General features: G+C 40.3%; 1 long non-coding RNA gene across 1 annotated transcript; it reads left to right on the top strand.

The window, feature by feature from the left end:
• Nucleotides 1-388: 388 nt before the first annotated feature.
• LOC137850851 (uncharacterized) lies at nucleotides 389-11,335 on the top strand. The gene is made up of 3 exons (XR_011092838.1): nucleotides 389-551; nucleotides 7,287-7,536; nucleotides 8,214-11,335. It is a non-coding gene; the product is annotated as an uncharacterized lncRNA (long non-coding RNA).
• The last annotated feature ends 800 nt before the right edge of the window (nucleotides 11,336-12,135 follow it).

Genomic DNA, 12,135 nt, shown 5'->3' with positions numbered 1-12,135 from the left:
CATTTGAGTCAGAAATACTGCAGGAAGGTCACCTCTGACCAATAAATAAGTAAATAAATAAAATAAAAAGATTTCAGAATCTATTTCTGGGCCAGAATGACAACAGGAGAAATAAAAGCCATACTTCTTAAAATATTTATTTTAGCATTTTTATTATCAAACATTGAAAATACAGCTGCAACACTTATGGGTCAACAAACAGATATTGTACTTCAGGCACAGGTCTGTTGTTTCCTTAATATTTTCCTAAACTTCCATGTCCTCGCTTGCAGACAGCTACTTTATGCAGTAAAGCCAATTCAGTGAAGGCAACCTTTTAGGCAATCTAAACTTAAACAGGTGTAAGAGCTAAACCACCTGCTAACCCCTTTCACATGGATAAACTCAGGCCGAATAAGACTGTGTTTCTGTAAAGGAGAAAGCCTAAAATGGGATCTGCTGTGAAAGCAGAGCTTATGTAGAAGCTCCTTGTACAGCTTTGCAGTAGTACTCCTTCTTGAAAAGATGTACTCAAGCAAAACATCAAAAAGTACATAGAAGATTTCTATCTGGTAAGAATGTTTTACTGTGATGTTGTAGCTACTCTTTAATTAGATAAGAAGTAAGCTTCACTATAAAAACCTCTTAATCAATAATAAGTATGCTTTTTAAGGAATATTGCTTCTCAGATTTGCTGAGCTGCTTTTTATCTCTTCCTTTCAAGCCTACTTCCGTTGCTTACTTAAAATATTGCTTCTGATTGTCCTCTTAATCATTTGTTTCTATTAATTTAATCTAATTTTTCTGAGTACTAAAAATACTTGATAACTTTCTAAATATTTTTATCTCTTATTCTTTTTAACACATGTAGTTGTGTTAATGTACATCACTATTTTTTCATGGCCAAACACAACACCCCAAGAGCTTTGCAAGGGCTACAAAGGTTGGAACATTATTTCCTGTAGTGACATTATGCATTTACAGGCACCTTGATATATAGCCCCATTTCACAAGGCAAGGTTATATCCTGTTTGCTTCTTCAATATTTGCAACTGACTTTCTGTAAGGAAATTTATTTCCTAGGATTCTGATTTCATATTTATATGACAGTGATTATTATTATGCTTCAATAATTTTAATAACACTTCGCAGAATAAACAATGGTTAGATGTGTCACAGAACTGTCTTAACTCATACCAGAAAAAGAGGCAACACTTAAACTAGCAATAATTTTTTTAAAGGAAAGTTAAAACTTATATTAAAGACTAGAAGATATCAAATAATAAATAAATTTGTTGGAAGGTATGGGTTACCTCTTGGAATGGATATAAACAAGAACTATTATTATTGTAACTAATATAACGTAGACTCCTCTGCAATCATTTGGTTTCATGACTTCTGACTTTGTAAAACTGATAGAGATGCTAACAGCATGATTCAAAGCCAAAGAAAGGTGTAAAGCTGTATACTAAATTGCTGTGTTTTCTAAACAGCACGCAAGAAATCTGGTGGTGGGTCTAATTACTCTGTAGGCTGATATCAAAATTCCCTTCCACTCATTGATGACTCAGATGCTTTTACTTGTTGACCATCTTAGGAAAGCACTGAAGAAAAATTTCTGGGCATTGTTTCTGTAAAATGTGAATAATAATAATAATAATAAAACAAAAGCATGTAAAGTCATCTTTCAAAAATGCTTTTCCTCAATCACATAGGTTAAAGGTTCCTTCACTTTCTTCTAAGATTCGGATATTTTAATGTTTCAAAGCTGAAACTTGAAAATTATATCCTAAATATTTGTTACATCCTGTATTTCCGGTGAAGCTGTGGATTTTAGACCATGAAGGACCAGGGCTGCAAAACATAAATAAACTGTTATAAATATGTCATAAATAAACTGAGTTAGGCTAGAGCTTCACTTCAAAGCAAAGGCCCTGATCATGGCTTTCTGAAAACATTTCTGTATTGAGGATTGATTTGACATCTTACAGTGATTTCTGGGATACCCATAACTCAGAGAATCAGAAAAATAGAGGTTGGAACAGGCTTCAACACATGGCATTCCTGGAAATTAGTGTAATTTAAATGATTAAAAGCACATCTCCACATAGGAGGAAATGCTGGGATCAGTGAGAGGTGTTTTAAGCCTGTTACATTTTCCAGTTCCTCGAACGAAATAGATTGCAGAGTCCCATTTTACTTATTTCTAATATGGCAATTAAGAAGCCAGAGATTGTAACAGAATCACAAATTTTATATGGAATTTTAATGTCAAAAGCAGAAACAAAATCCTGAGTCAGCAGTAACACATCCCGTCCCCTGGTTATGGTGCCCCTCTCATGCATTTCTTTTACTTTCCACCCTCAGGTCTGGCCTCAAATGGGCAGGGGGGACCCATGGCTGACAGTCTCAGCAATTTCCAGTCTGACATCACACCAGGTGTGCTTGCCCACATCTTGAAAATATTTTCAGTGGAGTAAAAATATCCTTCAAAGGACTAGGTGCAAATCTCCTGGTGAGATGACCCTTGAGTCTGGCTGGAACAGAAATCCCCTATCTAGCTGCTGGATAAGCAAATGGTCCAAAGGTTTTTCTCTCCCTGGAAGAAAGGAAGTTCAATCATACTTAACAATATAAAAACACTCAGGAAAGATCACAAAGCCACCTTAGTCTGATATTTCTGTGACTCTTTAAAAACCTAAATAAACAATGGTTAAAGAAAACCTTGGTCTACAGGGAAAGAATGGCTGGATGATCAAAATGTAATAGGATTATTTTTTCTCTAACACTTTCTGGCCACAAGGTGTCAATCCTTACTCACAAGAAGAACTAATGGCTGGTACATTTCTCTGAAGTAGAACTGTAGCAAGTTTTAAGCTCTTCCAGGAGCAATGGCAATTGAGGAAATAGAAAATGAAAAGGCAGTAGATTGAAAGGATGAATATAGCCCTCAGCTGCAAAATCTCCCTTCATCTTGTAAGGACATCTCATGTATGCTTTGTAATATTCAATGAGCAGCTGCACCTACTTAGCTAATAAATAGATTAAATCAAAACTCAATTCTGTTGTTATATTTTTACAATGAGATATTAAGTAGCTGTACTCTCCTGAACATATTTATATTTAACAAACGTGAAAAATATCAGAAAAAATGAGAACTTTAGAGACATGTCCAGAAACACCTAACACTTCTGAATAACAAATCACAGAACAAAACAGTGAGGAAAAAATAAATGGGACAGGAAGGCCTTTAAAAAGTTTGGCACCATCTAAATGTCTCATAGCCAGGTTTTCAACAGTGCTTTAATAACGAAATAGCCTTTTGCCAACTGATGCTGTTTATACAGCATTTTGTCTTCAGAAATCCTAAAGGAGCAACTGAAATATATCAAAGATATTTTTCAATTCTACCGTAGCTAATGGACACTGTATTCCCTGCAGGTTCATGTGGTGAGCATCATTTGCTCTGAGTAGCAGTCCTGCATGCACGTGTTCACCCTAAGTACTAGCATGGGAGTACAGCACTGATTTGCCCAAGAGGGAAAATACACATTACACTCCACGTGCATTTTAGTGTTGGTTTCAACTGCTTGTTTCTATTCTGCTATATTTTTTGACTCTGAGTAAGTGTTGAGTAGTGTGCGAATATGAATGAATTTACACTCTAGGGTGTCACGTTGTTTTCTGGCATTTTTGTCTCTCCGAGGACTCTTTCCTGGGTTGGCAAAAAACTGAAAGGGAAGAAAACTTTTCTTGTCCAGTCCACTGCAAAATAGTCCCCTTGCTGAGAGCATCAGCTGATGGCTGTGCAACCAGGATCTGGAGCTTGCCCGCAGGTCCCTTGATTGCCAGTGATGATGCATAAGGTGGAAGAAATCCAGCTCAACTGCTGGAGACTGGGCTGAGTTGGCAGCTCAAGAAAAACACTTTCTCCTTGAACCCAAGCGTGTTTCATGTGGAAATCATCACTAGACGGTAAACACTGCAAACTCTGAAGGGTCTCGGGAGCACAGAGCTGCAGTTCAGCAAGGGAAATAATAACAACTAGATGGGACTTCAAAGGGAATGAGGGAAAAAAATATATAATTTAGTGTCCTTGGTAAAAGCAAGGAGGCTCCTTAATCTGATGAAGCAAAAAACTGCTGGGTTAATTTGCGTAAACATTGCAGTGAGTGCAGAGGGCTTCACCAGGCTACTTCCAGCCCCTCACATTTCCCTCTTCCCCTATCTGGCTACAGTGTCTGTGCTTGAAGGGTTGAGTGTCTCTTGCTGCCTCAGAGCTCTGCAGGCCCATTACATACTGAATTCATTGCATTAAAAGCTGTGGCACATATTGCATTAAATGCTCTAGCGTGTTGCATCTCCTCAAGCTAATTCATGTGCATTGTGTGCTAGTCCCTGAGCAATTCTCCTTCCTGCATGTGGCAAGGACATCTGGCACACTTTCTCCAACACTGAGGCGAAGGTTTTGTGGCTGAACAAAACTTTTCCTTGTTTTGGAAATACTGCATCACAGGGGCCCAATTCCTTTGCTGAGAAAGGAAATGAGTCGGTTGGGTGTGTGCAACTGGGAAGAGTGAGGAGGAGTGAATCCTTTGTGTCTGTGGCCGTTTTTCCCCTCTTTTTGTTGAATCAGGGTTGTATAAATAAATCAGATCAGGACAGACATAGGATAAAATCTGAAGAGTGCCTCTATGTGTAGGTAAAGCATAACTAAGATCTGCTAAAGGTCTACGTGTGTCTGTTCACACTGAGATGCTGACAACGCTCATTTTGCTGCTTATTAAACAACATTAATTTCAGATGCCATCTGATGCAGAACTTAAAATAGCTACAGCTACTCCCAGAGCAGCAGCAATAAAGTACAGGCTGGTGGAGCTGCTAGCTTGCTGGGGAACATGCCTACAGCACTGCCCTCGGACAGGTCTGGCTGCTCCACTGGGTTGGGAGGAAGCCGTATTGGTCTTGTGGCCACTCTGTTTGCAGCTGGGGTAGAAGAATGCTGCATCTCCTCAATGTTTTCAAATTATATATATATATTTTTCTTTCTTTCCCTGATATCTGAACTGTCTCAGTCTATAATAAACAGCCCACCTTTTCCCACAAAAACAAACAAACAAAAAAAACCAGGTTTCTCTTTTCCAAATCCTGTCCTTCGGGCATCCTGCTATCACTGCTGCAGAGCCCAGGTGCCCTGCTGGTTTTTCCACCAGGGCCCTGACTGTGCCGAGCTGAATGCTGAATTAGCTTCTCAACTTTTATTTTCAGCCAAAACCACAGTATGCTACCTCTGCTTCCTTCCAGCCCCGTGTGCAAATATTGCAGTATGTATATTGTACCGCCAGCTTACTGTTTGGGCTATTTTTAAGAAGATTGTTTCCAGCTGTCACTCTCCAGATTTTGCTTTTGAGTTATTGCAAGCTTTACCCTTTGTGTTTCAATGTGCTGCAGTTGAAAGAGTGGTAGGAAAAACAGGGGACCATCTGTCTGCTTGCAGTACACGGAGCAGCACTGCTGCTTCCTTCGTGCTGCCTTGAATGGAGCAGGTCAGCACAGCTCCGCTCCAATGCCTGGAGACCTTGGTGGCAGCCAGCATGGCTCCTCGTTTCCTATGGACCCCTCAATCTGCCACATGCTTACAGTCAGATCTGTAATCTGTGTGTATACCCATCAGAAACACGCTAAATAATCTAATGGAGGTAGTATGACAAAGATTTTAGGCTTCTGTCATGCTGATTGTAAATGAGAGTGTGTGTAACGCTGACCCAGGTGTCCTACAAGGAAGTTACTTCTTTGTAGAAATCTACAGGAACATCTAGCTATTGCTTTTGTTTAAGGTAATAAAATGATCTCAGGAGCCTCTGTGTGCACAGAAACCAAGAGGCTTTCTTAAGAGTAGGCTAAATAATAATAAACTGGTCATGGACAGTGGTAAACCACAATCCTCTCTAGGAAATACTCTCTGCTGCCTGACTCATTCAGTATCTCCCAGCGAACTCCTCTTCTGCTGCGTGTTAACTGAAGTAACAGCCTAGGTATTTGACATTGGGGAGCAATGGAATTTTCCAAAGCACAAAATTTAATGGGTTGTTACAAAACAAAACTCGCTTTTGACCTCTTGCTGAAGAATGTGGAGCTAATGCTTTCTATCAGCAGAGAGCTGTTAACGCGCTGAAAAGATGACGCTGATTCCTTGATGGGGCTGCAAATGAATTAGAATGAGGGGAAGAAAATTGTCATCTCGTACTGAGCACCTCATAATTTTGCTGTCACTTGAAGAGCTAAGATTACTGCCAGCAGCAGATAATACACAGCAAAAGGAACCAAAAGAAACAAGTTGGAGAAGAAGGGAAAAAAAAGAAGAAAAAAAAAAAAAAAAGGAGGAGAGCACTTGTGCAGTGAGGCAGGGAAGGAAGAAAGGGTAATAAAAACCTGTTCTGAACAGTAAATTAACCACTTGGAGTGGACTGAAGGCTGCTAAAATCTGCTACGTTCTTTCTGTAGAAATGAAGAAGAAAAAAAAAAAATATCCAAAGTCATCCTCAATGCTGTTTTGTTTTACAGTACATAATCATAATAAACCAATACGTTTGTGCTTTGAGAAACTGCGTTAGAGGAAATGACAGCCAAGGCTGGTGACAGGGGAAAATGCTTCCAAAAATCTCTAATCAAATCCATGAGCAGGTTTTGAGTCCACCATGGGAGTAACCATTCCATAATTGTTTTCAGAGATCATTTGAGCACTTGAACTTGATTAGAACTGGTGCTCGTATGCTAAAAGCAAACTTCAGGCTGATTGTGAAATACGCTGTCCTTGTTGTGCTGCTTTATTATGCAAATCGTCCAGAGGGGGAGCAGAAATGACATGATTTGACCTATGTCACTGACTGAAAAGTGCAGATAGCAAATTGTGAATGTTACAGCCAGCTATAGGGTTCTGTATTTTCCATTTCTATGTCCTGACCTAGATAATACAGTCTTGTTTCTGCTGCCCTAGCTGAGAGGTGTCTGTAACAGATCAAAATGTGAGACGGAGATTATAAACTGCAAATATTTATTCTTAAAATCGTATTTTGCAATTCACTCATGATTTTCTGGAGTAGTTCTTTTTTTTTTAATAGCCTATACATTCAGTAAGATTGTGGTATTTTCAAAGGTAGATTATGACTTAGAGGAATGAAAATGAAGAGTGTTTTGCTGGTGGGGTAGCAGGGAGTTGCAACACAGTCTTCCCTTCTGGGACCTTGTCACATCTGTGGTTTATCTCAGGAATTTTACAAGTGTTTTTCCTTCTGCTGTTCTCGTAGGGCTCCTTTGGCACCTCTGCCTTGGCATTGTTGACTCTCCAGCAAAATGTCTGGTGATTTCATTGCACCGAAGAAGTCCTCTGAGCACCCTGTATCAACCTGAAATAAACCATGCCAACAACCGTGCCCAGCCCCTGAAAAGCAAATGTCTGCACTAAAAAGCTGCTCCACTGATGTGATGAACTTCTGCTGATGTGGTGAATCTTCCCTCTCCTTCACTGAAGAGCACAACACATAACTGGACTGCGAGGTGAGGACAATTGCTTCCCTGCTGTACCCTGTAAGGGCCGCGATGAATGGCAAGGACAGTTTCTGTCCCCCTTTAGCAAACCAGAACCTCTCACAGCATTTGGCTCAGTGATGGCATTTGTCCCCAAATACTGGCCGCTTTTAGGTATTAGACATGGGGTGTGGAATTAACAGCCTAAAGACATTTTTTCATTAAGACCAAGTAAATGGCTTTAGGTGGAGGTAAATCTTCACAGAGGAGCATATGAATCTACACCAGTGATAAGAAGTTGTGTGTGCTGGTGATAATTTATTCTGTGGGAGCTTTTTCATATCTAAAAAGCAATTATTTGAACCTCAAATAGCACTTTTAAAAATAATTTGCCCCAAATTATTGGTGACATATATGTGTCCAGAAAATTGGTGTGACCTCAACTTTACTGTGTTAGTCAGCCCTTATGTTAACATCCTGTTATGGCCAGACCCAGGAACAGCAACCTCATTTTGCCAGTAAATTCTTATTACATTGTAATATCAGATCTGATGCTGTTTTTACTGTAAAACATGCAGCTAGGGTGTTCTGTTTGCTCATATCACTTTCCCTGCTTGATGATTCCTCTATATGTTTGTAAGACTTTCATAAGTTGTCCAGATGACAAGATGACTGATTTTCCTTACTTTATTTTATAACATGTCTAGGACAACACTGGACACCGCAGCAATGGCACAGATCCCCCTAGAAGGATCTCATTCTCATATGGAGTTCTCCTGAAGCCAATAAGGCACCCATGGATTTTACAAAATTCAGAAGGCTTAGTGTATTTAGAAAGCTTTTTGATACTTAAAATTCACCTGTAATTGTTGTCAATCTTCTCTTTTTCACCATAAAGTCAACTTTTTCTGCTCCCAAGGCAAAATTGTTCAAGAAAAAATTTTATCCACGCTTTTCACCCTCTCTTCCCTGTCTCTAGGGCCATCACATGGTGAGCTAGAGGTTTATTTATCAACCCATCTAGGCTTAGCACATGCATTTAAAGGTTCTTGTTGACAAACTGCATGGTCAATGACCTCTCCAGAAAGTACTGCTTAGAGCTAAAGAACATATTTTTTGCAGCAGGGGTTTTTAGGTTGGATGAACAATATTGGTATTGATAGAAAGGCTGTTAGTGCTTTCTGTGGGGGAAGAAATAAGGATAGTAAAGGTGGAGAGTGAAGTTCAAACTTCTAAAAGGGAGAGAAAGAATCATGTTCAGTTTGAAATTTAGGTCAGAACTACTCCAGATTTATTTTTGTACAGGTTCATTCCCACCTGCTTCACTGGCCATGAAGAAAATCTGTCTTCTTTTTCAGTTATTTCAGACAGTACAAATAATGTGTATGGAGCATGTTTCACCACCTCGATTCCAAAGGGTTGTTAATCTCTCAGGGCTGACGGAAACCCAATCAAGACGTGTTGTTTGATTAAGTTGGAGTCAACAGTAAGAAAAAGGAGCTTGCTGAGATACTGGATGCATGAAGGCCTGTACTGGAGGAGAAATGGGATTTCACAAAAATGGGGAGCTTTGACTTAGTGACAGATGAGCTGAGGAGCTGCAACACTCACAGACCTGTTTTAAATGGAAAATATACTGGAAAATATGTATTTTCCATTCAGGATCTTGCTAAGTGTATTCCAAGCACTACTAGTTATGCCTGGTACAGAACAGAGAAAATTAGGACCCCAGTTTAGGCTCTGTATTTAAGAATCATTTGTTTTTGCTCTCCAGTTCCACATCTGAAGTCATAAAAATTGTAACAGTTTCTAACTAAATGTGATGGGATATGCAAAGGATTATGCTTTCACGTGAGAGCTAAGTAGCAGAAGCAGATGAGCTCTTAAGAAACAATGATCCCGGTTTTATGCAAATAGGCCTGCTAAAAGCGAATGAGGGAAGAGGAATATGGAAATAGATGATAATAATAATACAGTAGAGTAACCAGAATTATTCTGAATAGATTCCTCTTATTAAGATTTTCATGAGGCGTCAGCTGCTCTTTGTAATTCTTTTCTTAACATTACCATCAAAGTATGCCTTATCAAAATATACATCTTTGCTGCTGCATTTATAGTCACCTTATTTAAAATCAAGACAAAATACTTTTTTTCTTTTTTTTTTTTCTTTTTGGTGCAGGGTACTGAAACAATTGTAAAAGCGTTCGACATGGCAGCCCAGAGTAAAGGGCTTGAAAAGTGTGTCATTTCCTTTACCAAGCTATTAATTGATGGAGGATGTGTATTTTTCCCTATCGATTTTTGCCACAACTGGTGAATTCAAAACCAGGCATCCAATCATTTACCAATACAAGATACCTTTATTATTTTGCAATTAGTTAGCAACTTGTTTTATGCCTTTTTATTTTTTTTTTCTAATGAACATTTCATGTCAAAATATTCCTAAGTCCTGGATCATCTACAGGTTTCTGAACAGATGTGGTCAATGTCCAGGACTATCACATTTAATAGTGTCACCAAACATAGGCAATTCAAATATAATTATAAAATTGGACAAAATAATTAGAACCAAATATCTGGAGAGAGCCGAAAACTGGAAGTGCTAAAAATCATTTTTAGGCTGAGCAGAAATAAAGCTGGTGTGGATTGGTAGACCTCGTGTACTTCTGAGCTCCCACATAGTTGGAAGTATGTGACTTAATTGTACTTTGCATACTTCCATACGGTTGCAGGTTAGCTGCCTGTTGGTCTTTAAAATGCCCATAATAATTCCATAATAATTTCAATAATGATTGAAAAGTAACACTTCTTTAAACAATGCTGCTCTTCGCAATGCCTGACTGGCTAGGATGGTGGCAGATGAGACTGTGTGGTCCAATTTGACTTCATTCACCCAACGTAGTATGCAATACCCGTGGAGTTGTGAGGGGATAGCTGGGGAAGAACCCACCCCTTTGAATTTATTCTTAGAAACGCAACTAGCGAGGCTGGATCATCTATATCTAGAGCTGTTTTCTGCCCTGTTTTTCATAGATATGAGCTTTTGCTGCACATTGCAAGGCAGCTTTGCAAATCAGATTTGATCACCTGATTCCTCCTACCCTGATGCTGCTCTGCAGCAGGATGACTCCATGGTGTGACTCGAATGTCAGTCTGGCACCCGCTGTCAGCAACAGAAATCTTTCCACCGGCTTCAGCAGGAATAGGATCGTGCTACAGATCGCATCATAATATTGTTCACATCATGCTCCTAAGGAAAAAAGATTGAGATTCAACAGTGCTTAAGCCTCAGTCCAAGTGGCAGAGAAGATAGGAGGGAGGGCATTCAGCAGCAGAGACTACGAGTAGCCTACCTTATGGCAGTGAGTGTGGCTTGGCACCAGCTCACATTGACACCTGCCTGATCTGCAGGAGAAGACAGGATTTCGGCTGAGAAGGAGGATGAGGGCAGCAGAAGGGCTGGAAAACAGAAATGCAACAGAGTATGTGTCAATGCAGGGTGTGAGGTGCCATAATAACATAGAGACCTGTGAGAGGTGATCAGAAATTCTTTGCAAGCTACTTCTTATAATTTATGGTTAATCTGATATATGAACATGCAGTTCTGAGGGCATCCCCCTCCTCCCCCAACCACCACTTTTTTCTGTCTCAAATGTCTCCCTGTTCAGAGTCTTCTGATGTCCCTAGTTCTCCCCTGCTCTGTTACTGTCAGTTAAGTCTAAGCTGTGGATGCTGTTCTGTTCCCCGCAGCAATTTAACTGGTGCACGATCTAACCCACTGTTCTCGTCAGCATTTTTATCACACCAGACACTACAGTAGCTTGAACAATCTTTAGAGAAAAAAAAAAAAATACAAGCAAATCACACAGATCCCATTTCTGTGGCAGGCAAGTTGGTTATCCTCTGAATGACTTATTTTAAAATGACTTCCTGGGTCTGCTCTGGTGGAAGAAAATGAAGCCTCCTTCCTTTTCAGTAGGCCTGCTGCACACATGATATGCAAATGCTACATGACTACAGTAGTGTGATCCTAGCTAGGACACCAAGCCATGATCATTTTCACCACTGCAGGTAACATAAGATGAGGAGAGCCCACTGACAGACATAGCAATGACTGCTTGGGAGCAGCTCGGGGTAAGAGCTGCACCCTAGGGTTACAGGAATACAACTGAGCTCAGACAGAAACCCAGCTCCATCTGCCTCAGCCACCCCAGTTTCACTTAGGCACCTCTGTTCTTTTCAGCTGTGCCTCTGTGGGGGTGGTGGTGTGGCTTTTCCTTTAAGCTGCAGAGGACAGTCTCCATTTGGGAGGCTCTGGGAGCCAAATGTTTGGGACCCCTGGGGAGGTGGTCCAGGCTTCTCTGCTCTGGGAGGTGGGAACATCCTTCTTTTCACAGGGCTCACTGATGTTGCAATAGCGCCAGTATCCAGGCATTACTACAGCTGCAGCTTGCCTGGACGACCATTTCCTGCCTCCTCTCTAGGGAATAAGGAGTGGGAAATGATGCAATCTGCTGATTGAATCTGACCTTGGGGGCATTAACCCACCCAGATTTAGGCTACCTTCCCTCCCTTGAACCAGGTCAGTCTTCTGGGCTCCCAAAAGGAATGATACAGTAGCCTTGGCAG

The sequence above is a fragment of the Anas acuta genome, chromosome 2, assembly GCF_963932015.1.
Source record: "Anas acuta chromosome 2, bAnaAcu1.1, whole genome shotgun sequence".
NCBI classification, from domain to species: domain Eukaryota; kingdom Metazoa; phylum Chordata; class Aves; order Anseriformes; family Anatidae; genus Anas; species Anas acuta.
This window is presented reverse-complemented; position numbering and strand designations above follow the sequence as displayed.